The sequence below is a fragment of the Malania oleifera genome, chromosome 9 (genome assembly GCF_029873635.1).
Source record: "Malania oleifera isolate guangnan ecotype guangnan chromosome 9, ASM2987363v1, whole genome shotgun sequence".
In the NCBI taxonomy this organism is placed as follows: domain Eukaryota; kingdom Viridiplantae; phylum Streptophyta; class Magnoliopsida; order Santalales; family Ximeniaceae; genus Malania; species Malania oleifera.
The window spans coordinates 3,099,851-3,127,533 of NC_080425.1; the positions used below are offsets into that span (position 1 = coordinate 3,099,851).

Below are 27,683 nucleotides of genomic sequence, written 5' to 3' on the forward strand. Positions count from 1 at the left end.
TTTGTTTCTTGCATGATTTATGAGCAAGAGTTAAGCAATTACATATGCATACTAAGACACATGAGTTTATAGGATTTCACCTAAGTCACAAACTTATCATTCATGGTTTTTAAAGTCAAAACAAAGAGTTTGTCCAAAATATCCTATACTCAAAATATGTTTGCATAAAGGACAAGTTTTCAACATTTTAGTATTTTGAACATTTACATACTTAGTCCTAGCTTTGAAAAAATGAGTCTTATGTCCAAAAGGTTCAAAGAAAGTCAAGTATATTTTTATAAAGAACATACTAAGCATATACGATGTCAAACAAGCTTTCAAACTTGGTTTTTTAAACTAGACATCTTCAAACCTCACTTGGACAAGCACATTACATCATTAGATCATATATATATCTCATTGGCATTTGTCCTAGCATGAGTTAGTGCATTTAGAGGTTTATTTGCATGAAAAACAAGGGTTTAGTCTACCAGAGTAGGGGACTTGTAGGGAACTGAATCCGGAAAAATCAATAAGAAAATAGAAGGAAAATTAAAAAGGACAAAACAGCAAAACTCGTTGACGAGACTCCTTTTCTCATAGACGAAGTCTCTTCTATGGCTCGACGACGATACACAGAGGCCCGTTGACTAGAAGATATCGAGAGATTTTCAAAAACTATGAAATCTCAGACTCGTCGACGAGGCCACTCTCTTGGTGACGAATGCCTTTCTTCGGCTCGTCGACGAGAACTCCAACTCGTCGATGAGGCTAGCAGGGTCAAACTAGTTATAAATAGAATATTCATTACTTCATTGCTAAGTTATCCCAATTCTCTCTCTCTCTCTCTTTTTCTCTCTCTCTCTCTCTCACACGAACCAACCCTTTCTCTCTCTAAGATTTCGTGTCGTCTGTTGTCGGAATCAACGATCTGACATCGTTAAGTGGATTAGGAGGAGAATCTCTATAGTTATAGTGGATCAGATCTTCGTTCTGAGAATTTTTGGGTTTTTCCTAAAATCGAGATAAGGATCTGATTTTGTTTTGGTTTGGTAGATATGTAGTAGTTGAGATTATAGTAAAGTATTATTCTTTGGTTTTTAGGTTTCGGGGATCCCGTGTCATTGTTTTGGATCGAGTCATTCGTGTTTTAATTTTTGGGATTAAGGTAAGGGGATTTGTTTACATCAGTATTTTTAGAAAGCGAAACCACTAGATATGTAGCTTCTGTTTATATGAATGATATGACTGCTTATTTGCAAAGTTTTACTGGGTATAAATGTCGATTCTTACGATTTTACAATTTTTGGTAAAAATGAGGGTTTTGATATATGATCTACAAATTTCTTAAAACTACTTTATTTACACTAAAACTAAAGTAGGAGATGCTTGAAACTCTTAATAGCAACAGAAATGATATTTTACGAATCAGTTTATAGGAAATGTATATTTTGACCAAATAGGTGTGACATATGGTATGAAATGGTACTATAAGAGAATATACTGATTCAGTTAAGTATGTATATGAAATATGGGGACTGGGTCCCAAATGACTTTCAGAAATGCAGAAATGAGATGTCGGTTAAATACCGTGCACTATGTATGTAAGGGTTAAACCGAGAGGGTATGTGCCGGTTTATACCTCAGTATGACTAAAAGAAAGTATGTATGAAAGGATAAATGAATGAGTTGTGAAAATATTGGAACTGCTTAATTGCTCTTATTATAAATTGTATATATGATGTGGGAACCACCATAAAACAACTCGTTATTATTAGAGCCTTAAAGAAGCTCATTAACGGTAAGCGCGATACTGTTGCTAAAACAGATAGGTACAGTGCAACCACACACATGTTTTCAGTGTGGGTATCTAGTAGTCGGCTTGGTACGAAGGGCCACTGGTCAAAAGGGATCAGGATGGTGATGGCTAAGTCGGGTTGCAATATGTTATGATGTCTGACAATGTCTGCATGAACAGGGCTCGATCAGTGCTTTATTATCGCACAACCCTTGCCACAAGGAGTTACTGGCATAGTTATGATGTTACGAGGCTGGGTTGAGTTCCATAGGCATATTTATGATTTAAAGACTAAAATAGGCAAAGTCACAGGTTCAAGTACCAGACGGAGGGATTGTACAGTGTATGGGCCTATACCCTACCCTAACCTTGGGAACTCTCTCTTATTATGATGCTAAATTGTCTATTGCAGGAACTATATTTAGGTATCTCATATATTATAGGATTGAGAATGCTTAAAGTATATAACTGTTTTCCATTGGTTAAACACATGTTGTCACACATTGATGTAATATCTTCCTCCTTACTGAGAAGTGTTTCACCCCAAATATACAACCTATGTTTCAGGTCCTGCAGGACGTTAGCTTTAGTTGATAGTGAGCCTTTAAAGCGAAGTATTGTTGTTAGTTACGTAAGTGTTTTGTTTATGTAATGGATTTTAGTTCAGAGTGACTTTTGGGAATGTAATACAGTTTATGTTTTACGTACGGATGAATGTATGTAAGGATCAGTTAGATACTCTGGTACGTCTATTAAAATCCATATGAATGTTTATATTTTCCGCAATATATGAAAGTACATATCAGTATGATATACCCGTATGTCCCTATTTAGGATGAGTATTTGATGTATGTTATTTAATTGTACAGGTTATGTATGTATAGTAGCACTCTGGGGCCGTATAAAGGGTCAGGGCGTTACAGGACTAGTCGACCAATAATAGCCAGTAGCGAAAACACATCTTTCTTCTAGTGACTAGTTGATTAGTGCAGGGGATTGGTCGACCAGTGGGCTGACTAGTCGACCAATACAGGGGACTGGTCGACCAGTGAGGGTGACTAGTCGACCAATGGTCTCGTGAACAACATAGTAACGATTAGAAAACGACTAGTTTTGTTTGGGAATTGCTTCCAATGGTCCAATAACGGCTAGTTGGGTGTTTTGGCTATAAATACAAGTCCATAAACTTGTTTAGCAAGGTTTTGGTAATTTATACAAACAATTAGTGAGAAATACTCAAAAACACTAAACCTAGGCACTTTGCATTTTTGTTCATTCATTCACAAGTGCTTAAGTTCTCTCTTACTCGTTGATCTTGTTTGAATCATTCCTTGAGAGAGTAGTGTAAGGTTTGTTTTGTATTTGCAATTAGCTCAATAAGGAGCATTTTCTTCGTAAATCATCTTCTTGGTATAAAGGTTCTTTGTGAACCGTCGTTGGTGAAGGTTCTTTGTGAACTGAAGGCTCTTTATGAGCGTGTAGGGATTTTTTCTCAAGAGTAGGGTTCGGTACCTGTTTTGTAAGACTTGTTCCACTGGTGAAGGAGTATTTTAGTGGATTGTGGAATCCTTGGCTTGGTGCTAAGGCGTGGACGTAGGTTTGGTGCTGAACCACGTAAAAATCTTGGTGTTGATCTTTCTCTACTCGTCTCTTTATTTTATGTCTTGTGCTTGAATTTGTCTTTTATGATATAATTGCTTGCAATCTTACCAAGTATTTTATTTTGTAGAGAAAGTCCAAATACGCGAAAAGAGTCCATTCACCCCCTCCCTCTTGGATTATAGACTCTCGGGTGGGACGACTAACACTTATATATATATATAGACAAAGAGAGAGAACTAGATTTACGTAATGTAATGTTTGAATTGTGGATATTGAAAATTGAATTTAGATTTGCGTATATTTAGAAGAAACTCTTAACATAATCAACACAAAATAAAGTTCAAAAACTGAATTGCATGCTTTCATACGCAAAGAGTTAGAAATTCAAAGAAATAATAAAAACATATATTTCAATTTTTTATATAATTTTAGAAAATTGAAAACAAGGTGGCATTTTTGTCATTATTTGATTTTTAAAAAAAAAAACAACTATTTTCACTAGTAAATAATGTAAAAATTGTTTATTGTTATCCATTTATTTAATACAAATGCTGTAAAATTTAAAGTTAGCTAAATTTTAATTTTAAAAAAGAAAATAAAAAAAATAATAAGGCTATTTTCCTCAACTTAGCATCTAGTTCTCTCTCTCTCTCTCTCTCTCTCTCTCTCTATATATATATATATATATATATATATATTAACATAGAAAATTTTACAACCCATGAAAAATATTTTTAATTTTTAAATTTTTAGTATTTCAAAGAATTTATAGAAATTTTAATTTCTTTTTAAAATTTTAAATAATTGTATTTAAAAAGGTAAGAAATAAATAAAGAATTTGGTCAATGTGCAAAATAATTTTTTTATTTTTAATTTTAAACAAAGTTAGCTAACTTTTACGTTTTTTAAAAAATTAAGTAAAAATAAAACTATTTTCCACAACTTCGCATTTAGTTCTCTCTCTCTCTCTATTAGCAGAAAAAATTTTACGATCCACGAAAAATATTTTTCATTTTGCAATTTTTAGTATTTCAAAGAATTTATAGAAATTTTAAATTATTTTTAAAATTTTCAATATTTCTATTTAAAAAGGTAAAAAATATAAATAAAGAATTTGGTTGATGTGCAAAATAATTTTTTTATTATTAAATTTAAACAAAGTTAGCTTACTTTTAAATTTTTTAAAAATTAAGTAAAAATAAAACTATTTTCCATAACTTCGCATCTAGTTGTTTCTCTCTCTCTCTCTCTCTCTCTCTCTCTCTCTCTCTCATGAATTTTTTTTTTAATTTTTAGTATTTCAAAGAATTTATGGAAATCTTAAGTTATTTTTAAATTTCAAGATTTGCATTTAAAAAGGTAAAAAAAATAAATAAAGAATTTGGCAAATGTGCAAAATAATTTTTATTTTTATTTTAAAATTAATAATCATAGAAAATGCAACTTGTTTTTCAATTTTCTAAATTTTATGAATGTAATGTTTGAATTGTGATTTTGAAACTTGAATTTAGATTTGTGTAGATTTACAATAAACTCTAACATAGTTTATACAAAATAAAGTTCAAGATTTGAATTCCATGCTCTCATATGCAAAGAGTTAGAAATTCAAAAAAATAATGTAAATGCATTTTTTATTTTTTTTATAATTTTGAAAAATTGAAAACAAAGTGACAATTGTCATTTTTTGAAAAATTAAAAATTAAAATAAAACTGTTTCCACTAATAAATAATGTCAAAATTATTTATTTTATACATTTATTTCATACAAATGTTGTGAAAAAATATGTTAGCTAATTTTTTAAAAAACAAATAAATAATAAGGCTATTTTCCACAACTTAGCATCTAGGTCTCTCTCTCTTGATTAACATAGAAAATTTTATGGTCCATGAAAAATATTTTTCATTTTTCAATTTTTAGTATTTCAAATAATTTATAGAAATGTTAACTTATTTTTAAAATTTTCAATATTTGTATTTTAAAAGGTTATAAATAGATAAAGAAATTGGTTGATGTGCAGAATAATTTTTTTATTTTTAAATTTAATAATGTTTTCTAAAATTTTACGACCCATGAAATAAATTTTTCATTTTTTTTAATTTTTAGTATTTCAAAAAATTTATGGAAATCTTAACTTATTTTAAAATTTTCAAGATTTTTATTTAAAAAGGTAAAAAAAATAAAAATAAAGAACTTGGTAAACGTGAAAAATAATTTTTTATTTTTGTTTTAAAATTTAATAATTATAGAAAATACAACTTGTTTTTCAATTTTCTAAATATTATATAATGTAATGTTTGAATTGTGATTTTGAAACTTGAATTTAGATTTGTGTAGATTTACAATGAACGCTAGCATAGTCTATACAAAATAAAGTTCAAGATTTGAATTCCATGCTCTCATATGCAAAGAGTAAGAAATTCAAAAAAATAATGTAAATGCATTTTTAATTTTTTTTTATAATTTTGGAAAATTGAAAATAAAGTGGCAATTTTGTCATTTTTTGAAAAAATTAAAAATTAAAATAAAACTATTTCCACTAATAAATAATGTCAAAATTATTTATTTTATTCATTTATTTCATACAAATGTTGTAAAAATAAATGTTAGCTAATTTTTTAAGAAATAAATAAATAATAAGGCTATTTTGCAGAAAGACAGGGAATACCTCTCGGGGTGACATGATACCTTTGAACCCCAATCTAGTGGTCGAGCTCTTCGATGTGTGGTGGATCGACTTTATGGGTCCATTCCCTACTTCTCATGGGTACAATTACATACTCGTGGCGGTGGACTATGTTTCGAAGTGGGTAGAAGCGGCCGTGACTAGGACCAATGACTATCGAATGGTCCTTAAATTTCTTAAGGGTATCTTTAGTCATGAGCTATCATTAGCAATGAGGGAACTCATTTCCTCAATCATCATTTTGTGGCACTCCTTCGCAAATATTCCATCACTCACAAGGTAGCCACTCCGTACCATCCGCAGACCAGTGGATAGGTTGAGGTATCAAATTGTGAAATCAAATGCATCCTTGGAAAAATAGTGAGGCCATATAGAAAAGATTAGTCGTCTCAGCTAGACGATGCTCTATGGGCGTATAAAACGACCTACAAGATTCCTATCGGTATGTCCCCATATCGATTGGTATACGGTAAGACATGTCACCTCCTGGTTGAGTTAGAGCATAGGGCCTATTAGGCGATTAAGAAGTTCAACTTTGACATGGCCATTGCCGGTTCCCATCGCCGCCTCCAACTTAATGAGTTGGATAAGATCCATAATGACTCTTATGAAAACGCCAAGATCTATAAAGATCAGACCAAGGCTTTTCACGACAAGCACATTGTTTTGAAAACCTTTGAGCCTAACCAAAAAGTATAGCTTTTCAATTCGAGGCTGAAATCATTCCTAAGTAAGCTGTGGTTTAGATGGCATGGTCCATATACTGTGACTCGTGTGTTCCCCCATGGTGCGATCAAAATTTAAGATTCGGAGACAAACACCATTTTCAAGGTGAATGATTAGCATCTAAAGCCATGTGTGGAGGGGGTTAGTGAAGGACTAGTAGAGGAAATTCCTATTAGTGACCCGGTGAGTCCGACATGAGCATTCATTGCGTCTGACTAAAGATGGTAAACTTAACTCTTTTGGGAGGCAACCCAAGTGTTTTTCTCGTTCCTTGTTTCTGTTTGGAAGTTCATGTGTCAAACAGTGGTTCGGGAGGAAGTTGTTGCTAATCCATGATGTTGGGATCCAGTTGAAAGATATACTGTGGGTGGAGGCGTCCCCGGTGAACCTAGTAGAGTGACAAGGGCAAACCTCGAGGACTACGATTGGGTTTGAATACTCTAGTACCCCAAAATAGGTGTCCCTGATCAGCTAAGATAGACACCATGTTCTTATGGCACAATTGCGCTCCGAGCTTCAGTACAAGCTAGGACTATGTATGGATTACAGGCCCTTTTTGGTGCTCGACAACACCAAATCCTATGACCATTTGGTCCACTTTAGGTTGTACATTATAGGGTGTGTTAGAGTCTAGAGTCATTAGATTAAGTTTTAGCATTAGTGTCTCAGTTGACCTAAGTGCAACTAGGAGTTCCCTAGGTGCGACTAGGTCTACCTTCCATGGCCCCTTACACAGAGAAATTTGGCATTCTTCATAGAATAGGTCGACTAGGGCTTGACCATCAATCCTACTAGGTGTGATTAGGGCAACTCTGGGTTAGTCTCCAGCCCTAAATCCTAGGCCATCTCGACCAAGGCGCGACTAGATGCCCTCTTGCACGCGACTTGGTCGACAATTCTGGTCCCTTGAAGCCTCAAATTCCAAACTTTCACAGAATGGGTCGACCCATGCGCGACCATGCCTCCTTCAAGAGCGACTTGGTCGACAGTTTAGGTTCCCTTTGGCTTCAATTTCCAACATCTGACAGTGCTGGTTGATCAAGATGCGACCATCACAGCAGTGTGAGGCGACCTGGTCGTCTCTGTGTGTTCCATTTGATCATCAATTTAGCCAATTGACAGAATAAGTTGACTATCGCGCGACCATCAATCCTACCAAGTGTGACCTGGTCAACAACTTATTTTCCACATTAAGTTGGGGGTTGACTAAGGGGTTGACCAGCCCAAATCTGGCGTGACCTGGTCGAGGATGTTAAAATCGATTTAAACACCTTATTAACTCGCGAAACCCAAAACCCTTATTCCATGTTCTCTTCACACCCCTTCTCACACCACCATCCGCCCTTGTCGCCCTCGACCCACTCCTTCTCCGATCACTTTCCGCCAGCCTCTGGCACCTCTCTTACGTCCGGTGACCCTCTTCGGCCATCTTACTCCATCTCGGACCTTGAGTTCACCCCTGCGTGATGAGTTTCTTTTTTAGTGTAACCTCGTCACTTCTTCCGGGGGTAAGATTTCCCTTCTTTGACTCTTTATTCATTCGGTTAGGATTGCGGCGAGTTGTATTTCATTTTGAGAGTGTTTCCGAGGTGGGGCATTTAGGGTTTCATCGAGCCATATGGCATTGGTGGTTAGGTGATATGTGCCTTAAGAGTCCACTGCCATACTTGATTTCTGTTCCCAACATGGTTATCTCACCACCATACTTGATGTGTGCTTCGATACTTATGAAGGCGAGGTTCCTTGGTTTAAATGCGAGGTTTGTCATGATCTCATATGCACACACCACCTATTTGCATAAGTGTTAGGGTAATTGCTGTGGAGTGGTCACTACGTTTGATACTGATAATTGAGGATTGAATGGCTTTAGTGACTTATTTTAAATTCTTTTTGCCTCCATCTGCCTAGATGGAGTCATTTGTCACATTGTCATGTCACATTGTTACTATGTGAAGTTGCTACACCTGAATTACCATTAGGCTCATCATAATTTAATTATATGAGCAAAGGGCCACATTCATCCTGCCTTGCATATTCAACTCCTAGGTTGTGCTTCTTTGTTGCTGTTTATGTCTTTGTAGGGCTTTGTGACCATGATACACTGCACCAATGCCTGGGCTGCTTAGTTTTCCAGTGCAGCCGCCAAGAGGAAAAGCGTTAAGGAACAGCCATTGGACAAGTTTGCCTCCGATTTTGATAGGAATCCACAAGTAAAGGGCAAGAAAGGGGGTTGGGCAGTTCAGAAAGAGCAGGAGAAGAAGGGAAAAGGAAATATAGCTCAACATATGACCCTTGACGATTATGACTTCAAGCTAATGTACACATACAAGCTTAAGGATACTCGGACCCATTCTAGAAAGAATGTTTTGCATTGATGTGTTGAAGAAGAGGAAGTATGACCACTACATGACCCCACCGACTAATTTCTACCATTCGCAGTTGGTTCAGGATTTATACAACAACATGCGACATAATCCCTATATTGGTGCCTAGACTACTAAGGTGCAGGTGATCTGTTTCGAGCTGACTGATGGGGTTATTGATACGTCATGGTTGCATGACCAGATTGACGACATCCCATGGCAGCCTCTCTACTCCATCGATGTGCATTATATAATCTCCTAGATGTTTCATAATACGTACTTTGACAGTGTCGGTGCTCAGAGGGGAACATGCACAACTCGGGATTGCTTGCCAGATTATTTATTTGTTGTCGGACTTGATTCTGCAGCGCGATATTTGCACTTCTGAGCATCATTCAGAGAAACGGGGGGTCCATCTCCAAGACTTATACGCGGTTCATCGGGATATGGCCTATAATATCCCCAAATTAATGTTGGAGGATATGCTTACCTTTTACGAGAAGAATGTGAAGCATCCTAAGTTGAAGAAGCCACCGCCGAAGCCTGTGCGAGGCCAGCTTGCTAAGGAGCCCAATAGGCCCCTCAACCCTTATGCCCATCTTATTACGACCATCTTGTGGACTAGGAGAATCAATCTGGGCAACCCAACGAACACATCCCGATTGGCGAGGTCACAAATGAAATGCCATGGAGTTAAGAGTCTGAATTTAGTTGCCATAACGCAACTGCATGTGAACAAGTGGGCCCCATTTGAGAGCAACCCAAGGACAGAGTTTCTTGCACCTTAGTTTTACCCTGGGCCTGAGGAGAGGCTGCATCCTCCGATTCCCCCACCACTTAGGGCCCAGAAGAAGAAGAAGAAGAAGAAGAAGAAGAAGAGAACGGCTGATGCGTCATCCACATCCGCTGCTGCCTCATTTGAGATCGCACGTCCTACCACAGCTACCCCACACTACTGTGCCTCATGTAGAGGCTTGCTTGGGTTGGGTTTGTTAGGATTTCACGCGATTTACTTCTAAGGTGCAGCAAGAGCTTTCAGAGTCTCGGGTCAAGATAAGACAAGGCTTCCGTGTTCTCACTAATTTTCTCCATGTTTGTTTCTTGGGAGCAATCGAGACTTTTGACTATCCGAGTTTCGCAAATCTGTTGCCCCTGTTTGTGACAACTAAGCTCCTGACTACTGTCACTACCCATGGGACCTTGTCTTTTCCAGCCCCTCCATCTCCAATTCCATAGCCTACCCCTTCGGTGAGCCCTATTAATATTGTCGATCTCAACACTACCATTGCGAGCACTACGACCGTTCTTCATGAGGAGGTTGCCACACTAGCTACCACTTCTATGAAAGGGGCTGAGTCATCTGAGAGCCTTGCGCCCAATTTTGCGTAGCCCATAGAGGATGTTTCTCCTTCATCAACCCTGGTTGTGGCCACCGAGCAACCTAAGATGGAGAGTGTCGTCTCTGACCCTTATACGACAAAGCCTTTGAAGATCGTGTTGATTCTTCCGATTGATGTCTTAGAGCGTCCACCGATGCCCCTTTCTATATTAGTGCTTGCATTGCCTGTCCCTGTGCCTACTGCTGCCACCACAATTACTCCACTACGCACTCCTGCACCTCCCCTCCACCGTTACATTCCAAGGAACACACCCACTCCACCACCACCTGCCCCTCCAAACTACATTGCGAGCAACCTGGCGGCGAAGCCCTCTAATGTTTTTGACAATAGCAAGTTTGAGGACGACGTGGTTGATGATAGCGCGACAGCTGATGACTCCGAGGATTTGGGGATCGGCAATTCTGACGATGGGATTGGCGCGTCTATTGAGGACGAGTTTTGACTGCGCCATGGCCCTTTTTTTCTTGTCTTTCATTGTTATTTGTGTTGTTTTGTATTTAGCTGTTGTTATTTGATATCCCCTGCTACTCTATAGTCACAATTACTATTATTTTGGTCATACTTTCACTTTCCATGTATTTCTTATCAGGGTGTACCCCAACAGATATGCGAGTTTATGGTGACTTTCTTTTTGTCTCTGTGCCTTGTGTATCGTTGGTTCTTTATTGTATTTTCTTTTTATGTTGGGTATGTTCATGTGCAGGTACAATTTTTTTTATCCCGTCACTGTGTCGTGCTTCCCTCCCCTGCATTCTAGGTGTCTTCTTTCCTTACTTTAATGGGAACATTGAAGTCTTAAGTTGGGGGTTGTTAGGTTAGGAAGACACTACACGTTGAACATATGACACATACATGACAAATTTTTGAAATTTCAATGAATAATATATAAGGTAACTTATGTTAACACAGCCTATTCCTTTACATAGTTTTATATATCATTCTTGTTACACATAGTTTTATATATCATTCTTGTTACAACTTCATGTTGTATCTGTTAATGGCTTTATTATGATCACTAACGATGAAGTGAATTGTCCATGCATACTTTCATGAGGTGTAGTTAGTATTCCTTTTTGGAAACTCAATGAGAAATAATTGTGAGTTCATTATATAAGTTTTGGTATTTATATGGTATATTACAAGGCTTAGTCACAATTACACATAATTTGTTTCACTTAGATTTCCTTATGAATGCCGAGAGAACAATTGTGGCGACTATGACACCTTTGTGAGGATCTTTTTTAGTCTTTCATTTTTTTTTAGAGTTATTTACATGAACTCTGAGTTCACGAAACTCAATCATTCTTCTCATGATACTCTTTTAATAATAGTCTTTGTATTTGCAGTTGCTAGCCTAAAGGTGATGTCCAGTGGGGATGTAACGCCCCAAACCCTTAAACCCGGGTCCGACGTGTTATACCTAATAAAATCCCTGATATTCCATAATTAAACCATACATACGCAGTGGAAAACACAACTATGAACCTCAATTATACAAATAATACCAGAGTTTCCTACTTTTATCCATAGATCATAATATTCTTCAACACCTGTATTTCCATAATTACATATATCTCCAAAACATTTCTAGTATGTTCACAAACTTTCTTTTCTCCACAGACTTAAAATATAAGGACGTAAAACTTAATATTTGCATCCCAAAATTAAAATAGAAATATACCATTTTCTTTTTCTATTCTCCAATAATGCTATAAAAACCTCAAACTCTTAAAGTTCGATCTCGAGGAAATCCTGAAAAAAGATAAATTCATATTCGGTGAGACACATTTCAGTAAGGGAAGAAATCATATATTAAACACAGGGTGTGGCTAACATGAGGTGTATAACAACATAATATTTAACATTTAAAAATCATTAACACAATTTTTGAAACCATTCTCTGATCCTAATCAAACACATGCAAAAGATTTATCCCACGAGATTTCCTGAGGATAGGGGTGATTACTTGCCCATACAAGTAGCACGCCTCTGCTCTAGTATATTTAGCAACCTGAATGTCACAATTTAAGTATACCAGGGCACTCACCTTACTCAATAAGCCCTCAAGTATTAGATTGATCTCGTACTCACGCATTCAACAATAATTTACCGGTAAAGGCCCTAAGGATAGGGAATTCTACCCGCCCATACAAGTAGGTTCCATCTGCCTTAGTGCGTTATGCAACTACTGCCACATCTGAAGCTACTAGTGCACCCGCCTTACTCAGCAAGCCCTCAGGCGAAGAGTGCGCCCCGCCCAAACGTAACATGTTCTACATACATAAATACTTCTAATATCATAATATATCATTCTTTCCATCATTATTCAATCATTCACATTCTTTCATGTTCATAACTTAACATTTTCTTGTATTTCACTTTAAGTGACTCTTTCCCATTTATATCATTCACATTTCACATTTCATTTCATCGCATTGTCATTTCTTGTCATTTTATTTCTTTGTACTACAACCGCTCTTTAGCCGTCATTTGTTAGTTCACATGGAAATGCGTTAGAATCTGCTAACATAGCTCCTTAGCTGTCATCAGTTAGTCCACATAGAAATGCGCTAGAATTCGCTAACCCAACTTTCAACTATTGTACTTTTACATGGTTGCATTTAACATACACAAGTAACATTGTTCATATCATATTTTATTCTCATTACTTTACTTACTTAGCCTGCATCTCATACATTTAACATATATTTGCACAGAATCTCATATCACACAATTTAATAGTAAAATTCATACATATTTCTCATAAAATAAGTCAACCCACATTTAACATTTACATGCTCAAATACACTTCATTTCTTACATAATTTCTTAAAAAATTCCTTTCACTTTCGTTCGTTTACTTTCACACATACATAACTATATCGACAATCCTAGGTTCAGAAAACATAAATTTCATGGCTGACATTTTAAACCCACATAAAAACATATACACATAAATAACACAGTCATTTTTAATATATGAAAAACTTGATTTAATATATAAATTTCCTTCTTACCTAAATTCTCGAACTACATCAACAGGGACTCCAAAAAAATACCTACGGCGCTCACCCAGATCTTGAATCAAAAATTCTAATTTCATGTAATTAATCCTGAATAAAATATTATTTTAATATTTTCTAAACCCAAAAATTCTAAATAAATAAATATATCCTTAAATATAGCCAAATTATCAAAATTTTCAAATTAATTAATTCATTTTCCCAAAATACTACCCATCTAGCCTTCCTTAGGCTCCACACACCTCAAATTAACATTTAAACTAATATTTAACACTCCCATTTAATTTTCTAAATTATGCCTGCGGAACCCAAAATTACACCCGCGACGCTCACCCGAGTCCTGAATCAAAAATCATAATTTCATTTAAATTATTCTTAAATAAAATACTATTTAAATATTTTCTAGGGTCATAATTTTCAATTAACAATTATACCCACAAATTTCACTAATTTGCCAAATTTTCCAAATCTCACTCTCGCTTTGGAGTAGAGCTTAGAAAATCTCAATTGAAAAAGTACCTACGTCAAAATGATGACGACGACGACTAGGACCCCGTGGTGGTGTCCGTTCGTCGATTTAACTACATATTAACAGCAAAATAGAGAAAATGGGAAAAAATTACCTTTCCCCAAGAGCAGTGCCTAAACCGTTCCCATGAAAAATCTGCTCTAGTAGAAATGTTGGTAGCAGAACCAGGATTCTAACGGCATCTTCCATTTCTCGATCCACTGCAAATTCGCAAGAAATTAAGAGGAGAGAGACGGAGATGAAAGTGGCTGCGCAGGAAAAAAAACATTCAGGGGGGGGGGGGCGTGTCTGTACTCTGCTTCTTCTTTCTTCTCCTTCTTCTTATCTTCTTTCAGTTTACTTTATATATATATATATATATATATATTTCTCTTATTTCAATTATTTTTTTTAAACCAATGTAAAAATGTTTAATTTAATAATTAATTATTTAATTTATCTTAATTTCTTTAATTTTAATTAATTTTTTTAAAAAAATTTTCTTCTTTTTCCTACGTCATTCCTTTTATTTATTTATATATTTGTTATTTTAGTTATTATTTTTTTTCCAAATTATTTTAATTCTTTTAAATTTTTGGGTCTTTACAAGGGAGATATAAACATAGGTCTTGTAGTCTACTCAAGATGTGAATATTAAGCCAACCTTAGAGATGAAAATAATTCATGAACTTTCTTTCCGAGTTTATTTCTTTATCGATATCACAAAAAAAATAAAAAGTTGTATTACATGTCCCTGCTGGCCATGAAAAAAAAAATCGATGAGCAGAAACGAAAGAAAAGAAGAAAATGACGAAATATATGCATGCTCCAAAAACAAAATGAATAATGGAAAGTTGATGAAAAGAGAATGACCAAGTTATGTACACAACATTCTTGCAAGTATCAAGTTTCTTCGCGTGTTTTGATGCATATGAATGGATTTATGCGTGGTTTATGAATTATCAATCTAGGGTGAGAAGGCTAGGATAAAGGACCTGACACCTCGATAATAGGCTGGATTCTGTTCTCTTGAGACTAGTTTGCTCCATTTTCTTCGTCATTTCTTTGATATATGTGAAATGTTTGATCATGCATGTTTTTCCTCACATACGAGAGTAACCCTATTTTCATAAGTGTTTTTGAGAGTATATCAGCGAAACTGAGTCAAGACAACCGTTTTGTAGGTGAATGAGGATTATCCGAGTAAAATGAGTCTTTCACTTTACACTTGCCTTGTGATTATGCTTGTTTATGCTAATATTTATATGATGATATTAACTCTAGATATGAATTGCTGATTGATTCTCTGAGGTGTACGATATGTGAATGGTTATATCGTACTGAGGCATGTATAGGTGATTTTATTTGAGTTGTCATTATAATGGAGGTATTGGTAGAGGGGCATGTTTGTGATGGTGCTATATGTCTGTATGTGGAGGGGTATGTCTGTATTAGTTGCTTGAGCTTGACTGTTGTTCACTAGGATAGGTGTTTGTGAGAATCGCCCTAGAAATCCTCACGAGACTACAACTCGTCCACTAGGGTCACGTAGGGATTTAAAGCCTTATTGCATAAGGTAAATGTAATCATGTTTCTTGCAAAAAAGGAGGTAGTTAGGAATTTTTTTATCTTTTGTAGGTTTTTCATAATTTTTTTTGCTCGAGGACTAGAAAGTGTAAGTTGGGGATTGTGATGTGTTCCTAAATATGCTTATTTAGTCCCCCCTTACTCGTGCGATGTTTCTATTAACTCTGTAATTATCATTTTTTATTATTGTTCAAAGTTACACGTGGTATATTTTATGTTTCAGAATATCAAAGTTTAAATCAAAGAGTTACATAGTGCAAGGAGTTAATGCGGTAATTTGGAAGCACAAGGCTGTACCAAGCACAAATCATAGCTCGACTAGGTCTCCATAACCTTGATTCAATTGCAGCAGAAGTTCCCTGAATGACCATGTGGTGCGACCGAAAAGTCACAAGGGGCAACCAAGTCGAGTTAGAAGATTCCAGAGTGCCAATTAACAGCTGTTTCATAGATACCCTCAACCAAGGCGTGACTAGGAGACCTTGGAAGTGAGACCTGGTCGACGATGACACCGAATGAACACGAAGAAATAATTAAAGATCTTCCAGACTATGTCAACCATGGCACGTCGTGGTTGCGACGATGGTGCGACAAGCTGTCCTTGGCATAAGATGCTTGACAATGAAGGTTCTAAGGAAGAGTTCGACCAAGGCGCTGAAGGCATAATAGGTTTAGCATGTCGACCGAATCACACCTTGGAAGTGTGACCAAGTCGACGCTTGTTGACTTTAGAAATTTGTTTCGCAATTTTGTTGCCGGTTGTTTCATGATTTGAATTTGAACGCGCATAAACCCTAAGGGGTATAAACTAAAATTTCTAGGAGATAATAGGGAGGGTCAAGCAGCCACTATATTGATTTTGTTTTTCGGATTGCAAAGTTTTAACGAAGTTTTTGCTTTTGCTGTGTGGAGATTTTGAATTTCAATCAAAGCAATGTTTACATTATCGTTTATCATCTTGTCTTTGTGTTTGATTGTGTGCATAATGACTAGCTAATCTCCCAGATTCTCCGGCTATGATGAAACCCTAAGTTAGATTCGCAAAGCTAGGGTTTAGTTGATTGTTAATAATAGGGTATAGTTGCATGATGCTTTTTAGACTTTTCTAAATTAATTTTCATAATCAAAGTACTTAGATTAGTGTGGGCCAAGTCTAATCTATGTTCATGCAACTAGATTAATAGAAAGGAATTTGTGTTCGCTAGAGAGGGTATACCCAGTTCTCCTAATCATGCTTTGGACTATTGGTGCAAACCTGAATACACTATACTACTTGAGCAGATTACTTGTCTTTATTTAAGGTTCATCCTATGCGTTCGTATTAGGATGAACTGTTGAAACCCCATTGTGGTTAATTGATCGAACCTTAATTATTGCAAATTAACAGCTTAGGGTGGATTCATAACCGGGGAATTACTCTCCCATAAGGACTTCACATAAAAACTGTGTCCGTCTTAGTATAGTTGAATTAATTAATTTGCTTTCATAGTTCTAAATAGAAAATCTAACATTCAACCTTTTCTTATTGTTTCGAGTGTAGTAAATTAGATCAATTTTGGTACACCACTGCATTGAGTCCCTGAGAATTGACACCCGACTTACTCACTGTTCTACCGAACTTCGGAGTAGTTAGGGATTCATAAATTTTATCTTTGATAGTTAAGGACTCAAGCTTTGGCGAAGCTATCAATTGCAAAGTTTAATTTTTGGAAAGCTAAAGTGGAAAACCAAATGGGAAGGAGAATCAAATGCCTTAAGTCAGACAATGGGACCGAGTACGCTGATTCTAGATTCATAGAGTTTTGTGAGCAGCAACGCATTAAAAGACACTTCACTATTCGTTGAATACCTCAGCAAAATGGTGTGACTGAAAGGATGAATCAAACTCTTGTTGAAAGAGCTCGATGTCTCAGACTTAATGCAAGGCTACCAAAGAACTTTTAAGCAGAGACAGTTGGTATGACTTGTTTCTTGGTAAACCGATCACTAAGGACATCACTAGAAGGGAAAGTGGCAGAAGAGGTATGGGCGGAAAATGCAGTAGACTATTCTAGATTGAAAGTATTCGGTTGTCCATCCTATATTCATGTGTCTAGGGAGGAGAGATCAAAGTTTGAAGCAAAGTCTAGACGCTGCATCTTTTTGGGATATCGAAAGGGTGTGAAGGGGTTCAAACGGTGGGTACCAATGAAAAACAAGGTGGTGATCAGTAGGGATGTAGTTTTTGATGAGAAAACTATGGTAAAGCGTGTTCAAGAATTTGATGAAGAGAGGCAAGAGCCATAAAATTGGAGTAGAAACGAATATGTTGTGTAGGTGGAGTTAGAAACTCAAGGCAATGATAATGATCTTGGTCCTCCAATTGCAGGGAGTTTTAGCTCGGGAAACCAGCAAGTTGACAATATTCTTATACGGAGATCCAGACACACTACCAAACCACCGCCAAGGTATAGGTTTGAAGAGTTAGTATCTTATGTTTTCATTACCAATTGCAATGATCTAACTACTTTTCATTAGGCAATGCACGGACAGGAAAAAAAATAAGTGGATGGGTGCTATGATTGAGGAAATGGAATTGTTGCCAAAGAATCAAACTTTGGAGTTGGTGGAGCTTCCAAATGGGAAGAGGGCGATAGGTTGCAAATGAGTATATAGGAAGAAGGAAGCAATTTCAGAAAAGGAAAGAAAGAAATTCAAAACACGGATAGTGGCAAAGGGGTACTTACAGAAAAACGAAATAGATCATGATGAAATCTATTCATTTGTGGTCCGAGACATTTCCATCAGGGTAGTATTGGGGTTTGTAACTTATTATGATATGCATTTGGAACAAATGGATGTGAAGAAGGCATTTCTCCATAATGACTTGGAGGAACATATTTAAATAGTATAGCTGGAGGGATTCAGTGAACTAGGGCATGAACACTTAGTTCTCAAGTTGAAGAAGTCTCTTTATGGGTTGTAACAGTCTCCAAGGTAATGGAACAAAAGATTTGATTCTTATATGATGAGGATAGGCTACAGAATAACTAGACCATTTCTCCTTAGTGGTATAGTATTTAACCCATGTTGCAGATGTTTAAACCATTTGAGACATCCCTCCCCCATCTTTATTTTACAGGAGCTATGTCTAACTTATTATAAATATGTTCATTCATTAATTTATCTAACATTATACCACTCACCCACCCATTCTCACTTAAGAAACTTTTACTTTTTAGATATGTTATTTCTTAGTTATCCAACATTTTGATTCATACAACATAGTTGATCGTATAACTGCCCTATAAAAATTTTCTTTTAATTTTAAGGATATTTTATTATCACACAACACACCTAAAACACTTTTCAATTTTATCTCGCTGCTACTGCTGCTAGAGAAGGAGAGTGGGAAAAGGGTTGTACTTACACAAGAGCAAGAGAATTGAGATATTAAATATTTTCAAATTGCTAAAATCTTGAATCTGGCACACAACTACCAATTTATTTTTTAGATAACAAAGGAGGTAATCCATTGAAGGAAAAAGAATGTACAAAACGGAGAACAAGAGGTCACCCTACGAAGCAAAGATTAAACAAAAAGAATAACACAATCAAAACAACAATGCCTGCCAATCCTACTATATATATGAATAGAAGCACTCCTTTAAAGGAACCAACTGCGAAAGACCAACGTGAGGCCAAATAATAAATGCAAAAGACCAATGTGAGGCCAAATAATAAATCCAATCCCCTGGCAAAGAACATGTAGTCTTTTCCCTTATAAATATAAATATGCATGCACTCCATCCTAACCAAATATCCCACAACACCAAAAAAACTACACATCAAAACTACACGTCTCCACAATGCAAAGGCGGTTACACTCCTATCAAAATGTGTAAAGGAAATAACCAACATATATTCCATGGACTCTAGAGTCCTAGTTCTCTTCTAGTAAACTAGACAACTTATTCCAAACTCTCCCAATGAGAGAACAATGCATTAAAAAATTTTAAAAATAAAAATAAATAAAAGAAGAAGAAAAGAAAAGGAGAGAGAGAAATAGAGAAGACTCACCAACAACACAAACAAAGAAGATGGGTCCTCACCTACTTATCACTAAACGATGAACAAAGAAGGAAATCCCAAAAGGACTATAACCACCAAAGATCAAAATGGAAGAAATGACATAATTATGGATTGAGGTCATATAATAAAGACAAGGGAAAAAGATTAAGAAAAGCATACTATCCAACCAAATATCTTCCCAAAAGCAAATCTAAGAACTATTACCCCAAATGAATTCAATACAAGGAATGAAGGGTTGCAAATCTGCAAAATACACCTCCAAAGACTCTCAAAAGAACATCAAGTTACCAAATTTGTATCCCACCCATTTACTTGCATGTCAAGTTTTACTTATAATTACCTTATGCAAAAGAAAGTTCTAATAGGATTGGTTGGCATTGTTAGTCTAATTGTTTGGACTTTTAATATTTTATTTTCCCTTTTTTCTTTCTTCTGTTGTAGATTATTTCTTGTTCTCCTTGTACATTTTTTTTTTTTCAAATAAATTCATCTTCTTTTGCAATCCAAAAATACCAAGACCTAGACCTCCTTCCATCATAAACCTACATATAATCTCCCAAGTCCCAACCAACCAAATAATACCTTTACTACCGAGAACTTTTTGAATTTTACTAGCTTACCAATGAGACTTGTACAGATAGACAAATAATAAAAAGCGATCATGGATATAAAGCATCTTTCCTACCATCCAAATGATTGACACCCTCATCACCAGATCCCAAAAACCTATAGGCCTAAGAATGCCAGCAAAAGAATCCCTAATAAGTCAATGTCGCACTAAAATCCACAACCACCTAAAGACTCCAATTCCAAAGATTTAATTGAAGTAAGAGTAATAGCAAGGTCCCACTGTTCCCCATATAAATTTTTTAAACTAGAAATCTCTTAAAAGTTTTGAAGGATTATAAGAGCATTTAAAAATGACTCTTTATGGTCAATTAAGAAAATAATAGTACCATCTGCAAATTAAAGGTGAAACACAACTACACTCTACACCCTCATTACACACTTTAAAGGCTCAATCCCTCTCATAAACCATCCATAACCCCATGACTATTTATTCATATCACCAACAATCAGAACAAACAAGAGTGGACATCCTTGACTAACACTCCTCAAAGCCCTAAGTCAAGAGTTGGGTTTTTCAGTAATAATTAACAAAAAAAAAAAAAAAAACAAACCAATCCTCAAGTCCCACTAGGGCTATATGAATCTTTTTTCGCCAATTTATGCAATCATAGACAATTTTTTTTTTTTTTTACAGATTTAAGGATATTAAATTCTTACTCACTATCTCCTCCTAAGTTATTTTAGATCTATCCCTACCCCATCTACTGCCCCCCACAATAACTAACTCACTTTTTCTCACAGGCGCACTATGTGGCCTACGTTGCAAGTTTTCATACCATCTGAGTCATCCCTATAACTTCCCGACCCTCTACGTGGGCCCAGAGTACTACTAATTCATTCATTTATCTAATAATCTACATTCTAATATTATGTACACAACGGAAAACATAAACATAACCTCCATATAACATAATATCAGAGTTTACTAATTCTAGCTATAATTCATAATAAATCATTCATTACCTGCATTTTCATATATACACATATTTCCAAAACATTTCGGTATTCACAATCATTCCTTTCTCGGCATACTTAAAACATAAAGACATAATACATAAAACCTCGAGCTCCCTAAGCTCGATCTCGAGGAAATTCTGAAAAGGATACGTTTATATTCAAGTGAGACACATCTCAGTAAGGGAAAAAAATAATATATTAAAAATAGTGTGTGACTAACATGAGTTCATATAACAACATAATATTTAACATTTGAAAATCGTTAACGCAATTTTTGAAATCATTCTCTGATCCTAACCAAACATATGCAAAAGATTTAACCCACGAGATTACCCGAGAATATGGGTGATTACCCGCCTATACAAGTAGCACCCCTATGCTCTGATATTTAGGAAACCCGAAGGTCACAATTGAAGCATACCAGGGCACTCGCCTTACTCAGTAAACTCTCAAATATTATATTGATATCGTACTCACACAATTCAATAATAGTTTACCGGCAAAGGCCCTAAGGATAGGAAAATCTATCCGCCCATACAAGTAGGTTCCCTCTGCTCTAGTACGTTATGCAGCTACTACCACATCTGAAACTACTAGTACACTCGCCTTTCTCAACAAACCCTCAGGCAAAGAGTACGCCTCGCCCAATTATAACGTGTTCTACGTACATAGGTACTTCTGATATCATAATATATTATTCTCTTTGTCATTAATCAATTATATTTTTCTATTCATGTTCATAACTTAAACATTGCATTGCATTTCGCTTTACGTGATTTTCTACATTACATTGTTCATATTTGTAATTTTCATTCCATTGTCATTGCATAACATTTTCATTTTATTTTCTTTGTACTACAACTGGTTTTTAGTTATCATTAGTTAGTCTATAACTCATTTCAGCTGTCATTAATTAGTCAACACAGAAGTATGCTAGAATATGCTAACATGATTGTTTTTCAACTGTCTTACATTTACATGGTTGCATTTAGTATACACAAACAACATAATCCATAACATATTTTATTCTCAATACTTTACTTACTTAACCTGCATCTCATACATTTAACATATATTTGCACAGAATCTCATACCACACAATTTAACACTAAAATTCATACATATTCCTATAAAATAGACCAACCCACATTTAGCATTTAATTACTAAAAATACAATTTTCATTTCTTACATAATTATCTAGAAAATTCATTCCACTTTCTTCAGTTCATTTCCACAAATACATAACTAAATAAGTGGTTCTAGACTCAGAAATCATAGTTTTACATGATTGACATTCTAATAATTCACACCAAAACATACATATAATATAACATAAATTATTATCTTTAATTTCATAAAATCTGATTTAATATATAATTTTCCATTACCTAGCTTCTTGAATTACGCCAACAGGGACCCCGAAAAATACCTGCGGCACTCACTTGGGTCCTGAATCAAAAATCTTAATTTCATTAAATTAATCATAAATAAAATACTATTTTAATATTTTCTAGGTTCTTAAATACCAAATAAACAGTTATACCCTCAAGTATAATCAATTCACCAAATTTTCCAAATCCCACTCTCGCTTTGGAGTGGGGCATAGAAAACCCCAATTAGAAATTTACTCAAGTTAAAATGACGACAATCATGACTAGGACCCCGTGGTAGTACTTGATCGTCGATTTAACAGAAGATTTAACGAGAAATTAAAAAATTAGGGAAAAGTTACCTTATCCCAGGAATGGTGCTTACGCCACTCCCACGACAAATCCGTTCTAGTAGAAATATCGGTGACGGAGCTAGGAATCCAACGGGACCTTCCGTTTCTCGATCGGCACTCGTTAGTCCTACGAAATTGAGGAGAAAGAGAGAGATGGAGAGGCGATGTGGCGGGTGATCTGGGTGTTTGCAACTTTCCTTCTTCTTGAAGCTTTCAAGCTGGAGGAAGTTACTTTTATTTTATATATATTATATTATATTATTATATTAATAATAATTATTTAATTAATTAATTTAATTTTTATTTTTTAAATTAATTAATTTTATTATTATTATTATTATTTTTACATTTCCATGTTTTTTTTTTCATACCATTTCTTTTTACTTGTTTATCTAATACATTAATTTAATAATGTTTAATTAATTAATTGATTGATAATTTTAATTAATTATTTATTTTTTTAATAATAATTTTTTTTTCGAGTTATTACATTCTTCCCTCCCTCAAGAAATTTTGTTCTCGAAATTTTTACTAATCCACCATCCATAACCAAATTAAATCATTATTATCTTAATTATAAACATATACCTGTGCCCCTGACATTATATGGCTCAGTCGGGATCAACGAGTACTCGTGCTGATCCACCTCTACCTAGAGGTACTTGCTGTTTCCCTCGATACCATAACTTCTGAAATCAACGAACCAACCTCGTCCCACACATTTTCATATACTCCAATTTAAATATTAAACACTCAACTTGACCATAAATCATTTAATCACATCACTTAAATTATTCTCCTTCAAAGATTTTTCTCCCTAAATCAATCAACCTAACTTTTGAGTTCAAATCCCAAGTTCTAATTTTTTACTTGGAAACATTACCATCGATGGATTTACCATGATTTTCTGAAACTAACTACTTCTTCAGAAAAATACAGAAGATCATCAAGAGATTTTTTGCCCTCAAGCTTACAAAACACAATTCAAAATTCCTAACGGTATCTTAATCTACCCATCTCTATCCTTATCGCAACTCAATCCTATACTCTAGTATAAATCATCCCTAACCTAATAAACATTTTCATATCCAAGCGATGTGAAATTAATCACACTTCCGCCTGGACATTACTCTGATACCATCTGTAACGACCCCCCTTTCGAGCGTTGTCACTTTCCTTATGGGCTTTGCGCTCGTGGCAACAACGAGTACCTATCAGAGCACTCACTGAGATTGAGGCGTTACGTATTGCCGTCTCTCAATTCAGCAAGCCCCCGGGCGGAGTCTTACTTCACCACAATCATTCATAGGCGAGAGTTCTCGAGAATCGGGGGTAACTACCCCTTTGCTCTGATACCATCTGTAACGACCCCCTTTTCGAGCATTGTCACTTTCCTTAACGCCCGTGGCAACAATGGGTACCTATCAGAACACTCATTGAAATTGAAGCGTTATACATCGCCGTCCCTCAATTCAGCAAGACCCCGGGCGGAGAGTCTTACTTCGCCACAATCATTCATAAGCGAGAGTTTTCGAGGATCGAGGATAACTACCCCTTTGCTCTGATACCCTCTGTAATGCCCCGACCCTCTACGTAGGCCCGGAGTGCTACTAATTTATTCATTTATCTGATAATCTACATTCTAATATCATGTACACAACGGAAAACATAAACATAATTTCCATATAACATAATACCAGAGTTTACTAATTCTAACTATAATCCATAATAATCATCCATCACCTGCATTTCCATATATACACATATTTCCAAAATATTTTAGTAATCACAATCATTCCTTTCTTAGCAGACTTAAAACATAAAGACATAAAACATAATACCTCGAGCTCCCTAAACTTGATCTCGAGGAAATCCTGAAAAAGATACGCTTATATTCGAGTGAGACACATCTAAGTAAGGGAAAAAAATAATATATTAAAAACAGTGTGTGACTAATATGAGTTTATATAACAACATAATATTTAACATTTGAAAATCGTTAACACAATTTCTGAAATCATTCTCTGATCCTAACCAAACACATGCAAAAGATTTAACCCACGAGATTACCCGAAAATATGAGTGATTATCCGCCCATACAAGTAGCACCCTCTACTAAGATACTTAAGCAATCCGAAGGTCACAATTGAAACATACCAAGACACTCACCTTACTCAGTAAATCCTCGAGTATTAGATAAATCTCGTACTCACACAATTCAACAATAACTTACTGGCAAAAGCCCTAAAGATAGGGAAATCTATCCGCTCATACAAGTAGGTTTCATCTGCCTTAATACATTATGCAGCTATTGCCATATCTAAAACTATTAATGCACTCGCCTTTCTCAGCAAGCCCTTAGGCGAATAGTACGCCTCGCCCAATCATAACGTGTTCTACGTACATAGGTACTTATGATATCATAATGCATTATTCTCTTTGTCATTAATTAATCATACTTTTCTGTTCATTTTCATAACTTAAACATTGCATTGCATTTCACTTTACGTGATCTTCTACATTACATCGTTCATATTTATCATTTTCATTCCATTGTCATTGTATAACATTTTCATTTCATTTCCTTCGTATTACAGCTGGTCTTTAACCATCATCAGTTAATCTACACAGAAGTGTACTAGAATCTGTTAACATGGCTGTCTTTCAACTGTCTTACATTTACACGGTTGCATTTAACATACACAAGCAACATAGTCCATAACATATTTTATTCTCAATACTTTACTTACTTAACATGTATTTTATACATTTAACATATATTTACACAGAATCTCATGCCACACAATTTCACAGTAAAATTCATACATATTCCTATAAAATAAGTTAACCCACATTTAGCATTTAATTACTGAAAATACAATTTCCATTTCTTACATAATTATCTAGAAAAATTCCTTCCATTTTTTTCAGTTCATTTCCACAAATACATAACTAAATAAGTGGTCTTAGGCTCAGAAATCATAATTTTACATGATTGACATTCTAATAATTCACACCAAAACATACATTTAATATAACATAAATTATTACCTTTAATTTCATAAAATTTGATTTAATATATAATTTTTCTTTACCTGATTTCTTGAACTACGCCAACAGAGACCCCGAAAAATACCTGTGGTGCTCACCTGAACCCTGAATCAAAAATCTTAATTCCATTAAATTAACCCTAAATAAAATACTATTTTAATATTTCCTAAACCCTTAAATATCAAATAAACAGTTATACCCTCAAGTATAACTAATTTGCCAAAATTTTTAAATCTCACTTTTACTTTGGAGTAAAGCCTAGAAAACCCTACTTAGAAATTTAATGATGTCAAAATGACGACGATCACGACTAAGACCCCGTGGTAGTGTCTGATCATCGATTTAACGAAAAATTGAGAAATTAGGAAAAAATTGCCTTACCCAGGAATGGTGCCTACACCGCTTCCACGACAAATCCACTCTAGTGGAAATGTCAGTGGCGGAGTTAAGAATTCAACAGCACCTTTTGTTTCTCGATCAGCGCTCGTTAGGCCGATGAAATTGAGAAGAGAGATAGGTGGAGACAAAGACGGAGAGGCGAGGTGGTGGGTGAGCTGGGCGCTTGCAACTTTCCTTCTTCCCGAGGCATGAAAGCTTCAGGAAGTTACTTTTATCATATATATATTATTAAATTAATAATAATAATTAATTAATTAAATTTTTATTTTTAAAATTAATTAATTAATTTTATTTTTTATTTGATTATTATTATTATTATTATTATTATTTACATTTCCATGTTTTTTTTTCATACCATTTCTTTTTACTTGTTTATTTAATACATTAATTTAATAATGTTTAATTAATTAATTATTTTTTTTAATAATATTTTTTTTTCTAGGCTAATATAGTCCCTTCCTTATCTTATCTTCGGATATAGGAGTTACACCTACCTTACCGCAAATATGTTCATTTCTTAATTTATCTTTCAATGTTATACTATTCATCCATCTAAGCATTCTCATTTCGACAACTTTTACTTTTTGAATATTCCATTTCTTCGTTGCTCAACATTCTGATCCATATAGCATAGCTAGTCTTATAGCTGTCCTATATAACTTCCCTTTTAATTTTAAGGGCATTCTACGATCATAGAGCACACTTGAAGCACTTCTCTATTTTACCCACCTGCTTTAACTCTATGCATTAAATCATCTTCAATTTCTTCTTCAGTTTGCATAATATATCCAAGGTATCGAAATCTATAAGTGCTATTTATTTCTTCATCATCAATTTTAATTTCGTCTCCAATGTTCTTTCTACCATTACTAAAATTACATTTCATATAATTTATCTTATTTCTACTTATCCTAAAACCTCTAAATTTCAAAGTTTATCTCCATAATTCTAACTCAGCCCCTACTTCATCCCTAGTTTCATCAATTAATACAATATCATCTACAAACAACATACACCATGGAACCTCCTTTTAAATACTCTTAGTCAGTTGATCCATTATTAAAACAAAAAGATAAGGGCTCAAACCTGATCATTGATGTACACCTATGATGATTGAAAATTCTATAGTTTCTCCATCTATAATCCTTACACTAGTCATTACTCAATTGTATATATCCTTA

At 35.0% G+C, this 27,683-nt stretch overlaps 1 protein-coding gene across 4 annotated transcripts in view; it reads right to left on the bottom strand.

Moving 5' to 3' along the window:
* Window positions 1-12,021: 12,021 nt before the first annotated feature.
* LOC131163923 (histone-lysine N-methyltransferase, H3 lysine-9 specific SUVH6-like) overlaps window positions 12,022-27,683 on the bottom strand; it is a 37,188-nt gene continuing 21,526 nt past the window's right edge. For 2 of the 4 annotated variants that reach the window (XR_009139176.1, XR_009139179.1), the window contains exons 3-4: window positions 14,199-14,304; window positions 12,022-12,304 (exon numbers count right to left, since the gene is read on the bottom strand). The gene's annotated coding sequence lies outside the window, so the exon portion shown is untranslated. Of the gene's footprint in view, window positions 12,305-14,198; window positions 14,305-26,147; window positions 26,209-27,683 lie in introns of all 4 variants that reach the window. The other 2 variants (XR_009139178.1, XR_009139177.1) reach the window with 2 other exon arrangements.